Below are 2,759 nucleotides of genomic sequence, written 5' to 3' on the forward strand. Positions count from 1 at the left end.
GAGGTGTGTGTGGAAAATTTAACGAATCTCAGTGCTGTGTAGAAATAGATGATTATGGAGAAACCATTAGAAATCTGGCCACAGAAATTAAATGAGTAGCCCATGTTCCAGTACAAAAGTGGAACTCACTTCTCCAGGCATTATGGTGGGATCATTTGTTAGATGGGGCTTGGTGGAAGAAAATAATTTTCTTCATTTTATGTTCAATAGCAGGAGTCATATTCCTACCCTGTCTCATCCCCTGTTTTATAAGACTCATCCATTCGGTGGTACAGGGGATGCAAATAGCAGCTTTACCTACAGACCCAGAAGCTGCCCTTGGAAAAACAAATCAGGTACCAAAAATAATGACACTGGGAGAAGAAATTCCTCACAGCAGGGCAGCTGAGGCTCTAGCAAAATTTGAAGGGCAAATAAAGGGAAAAGAACAAAACTACAAAATTTACCAAGATATTCCAGATGTAGACTAGAAGCCAGTCTCAAGGTAGTCAGTACACTACCTTGAGAATGAATAGAGGTAGAAATTAGGGCGCAAATTAATGGGTTAATATAGAAGGTGGGGGATTGTTATGTGTAATAAATACAATTCACACCATTCCTTGTATGAAATATGTAATATTGGAAACTTGTTAGATTATGCCCATTGTATTAGTTCTGCCCCTGCTCCCCTCCCCCCTCCCCCCCCACCTTTTTTGCAGGCGAGACTGAGTGTATATTGGAAACTGATTTACAAGAAAAGGATGTGGCTCGGCTGGGTGATGGGCCATCATCGGTGCTGATCGTCCGAGATGGATATCATGGAAATCATCAGACAGATCCATGTGAATGCAGCCTTCCCGTAAACTCCCAACAAGAAGTTACCTACTCTGGACATTGAATTATTTCTCCTCATCACCAAAAAAGAAATTCTTATTAACCTATGGACTCTGAATAGAAGAAAGGACTGATTGCTAAAATCTTGGCCTCAGGCAGAATTTTCCCTATAAAAACCGCCTGTACCAGGATGGAGGTGTGGGCATAGGTGAAAACCTTTGCTGAGGCTGACTCCTTGTGGCACACCCAGGGTCGACCCCGGGTTCGGCTCTGTCCTTTCTGTGTGGCTGGCTAGATAGAATTTGACCGCTAATAAAATTTTTTTTATTTTTAATCTGGCTAAATAAATTCTCATTTATAACAGTTTGACACTGGCACAATGCCAGCGCCCCCATGAAAATGTAACGTATCAATTGAATGTTGTGAAATGCAATCTAGAACAGAGCAAAGCAGGCCAAACTTAATAACAAAGGGAAAACTTTATTACACTACTACTACTACTACTATAAAGGGGGAAAAAAAACCCACACAAAATTCAAAATGAAAACCTTTCAAAACATTCCTCCTCCCCCCACCCAATTCCAACAAATCACAGCGAGACACATTTGGACCCTTCATCCAGTCTTCACCCTTCCACATAATCAATACTGAGTCCATCAGGGGAGAGAGGAGTCTCCCTTGCACCATAGACCCCCAGGAAACACAGCACCTCTTGTGTTTCCATGTCACACATGGCACCACCCAAACACACCGAGCCAGTGCGACACTCTCCTCTCCATGTCACAGTGCTCTCACCACCGTACATGGACAGAGACTGCTTATAGGGCCCTTTTAAGGATGCTTTGCCAAGGACCAACAGGAACAACAGTCCAGTGTCTCATTTTGGGACTACAGTCCCCCCCATTTTCCCCTGGGGCCAGGGGTCCAAGAACAGAGATAGCCTTCTCTTCTTCTCTGAAGACGGAGGGCATCTTCACACCCTCCTCTGCTGACCTCTGTTCATTCCTGAGCTGGTAGTTACTGGAGGAGTTTCTTGGCTCACCATTGCATCCCCCTAAAATGCAGTCTGTCTTGGAGAAGTTGGTTCACTCTATGGCTAACAGGAAGAGTCCAGCCAACAGCCTCTCCATCACCTCCCCCCAACCTTCTTTCCCTAACAACTGAGGTCCCAGGCTGTCTCTCTTTCCTTCAAATTGAGGAGGAGCAATATTTCACAAAGCCTTCATTTCACAGGAAAGGGCTAAAATTCCCGGACTCCCCGGATGGCTGAAATCTCTTGGCCCAGGATGCTGTGCTCTCTCCCACGCTGGGCATCTTCCCCCACCTCCTCCTTCTCCTCTGCTGACAAACTCCCAGGTGTCTGCAGGCTCTCTATGTCTTTTCCTCTAGGTTGGGGTGGGGGGAACAAAGACATCTCAGACGTTCTCCACCCTTCTGTCTGCAGAAACTGGCCCAGCTCAGTTCCACACCCTTCACCCCCTGGCCTACCTCTACAGGCCACATGGCTTTTCTCCTCCCCCACCCAGCTCGCTGCCGGTCAGGGGAGGTCTGCACCCTCCGATGACCAGAACCAAAGAGAGCGAGTTCTCCTGGGAGTTCTGCTTTTAACCCCCTCTGTGTTCTCAGAGGCGTGTCCACTTTCAATTGGTCACCCCAAGTGTCAGTATCCAAACCTGACCCCTGACTGGACTGACCTCTTCCTTCCAAGAAAATTCTTTTCCCATGTCAAACCACAGCACCACCCACCTGGTCAGCTCAGACAGTGGAACTGTATTCCCTTGTGAGAGCCTGTTAATTTTACTGGGACAAGGCAGTGAATGTTTTTACTAATTCTAAGTATGCATATGGGGTGATACATACATTTGGGAAATTATGGGAAGAAAGAGGTTTATAAACCTGCAGGGGAAAGATGTTAGCTCATGAGAGCTTAATCTCTTGCCTATTGG

Source organism: Lonchura striata, chromosome 25, assembly GCF_050655825.1.
Source record: "Lonchura striata isolate lonStrDom1 chromosome 25, ASM5065582v1, whole genome shotgun sequence".
Lineage (NCBI taxonomy): Eukaryota > Metazoa > Chordata > Aves > Passeriformes > Estrildidae > Lonchura > Lonchura striata.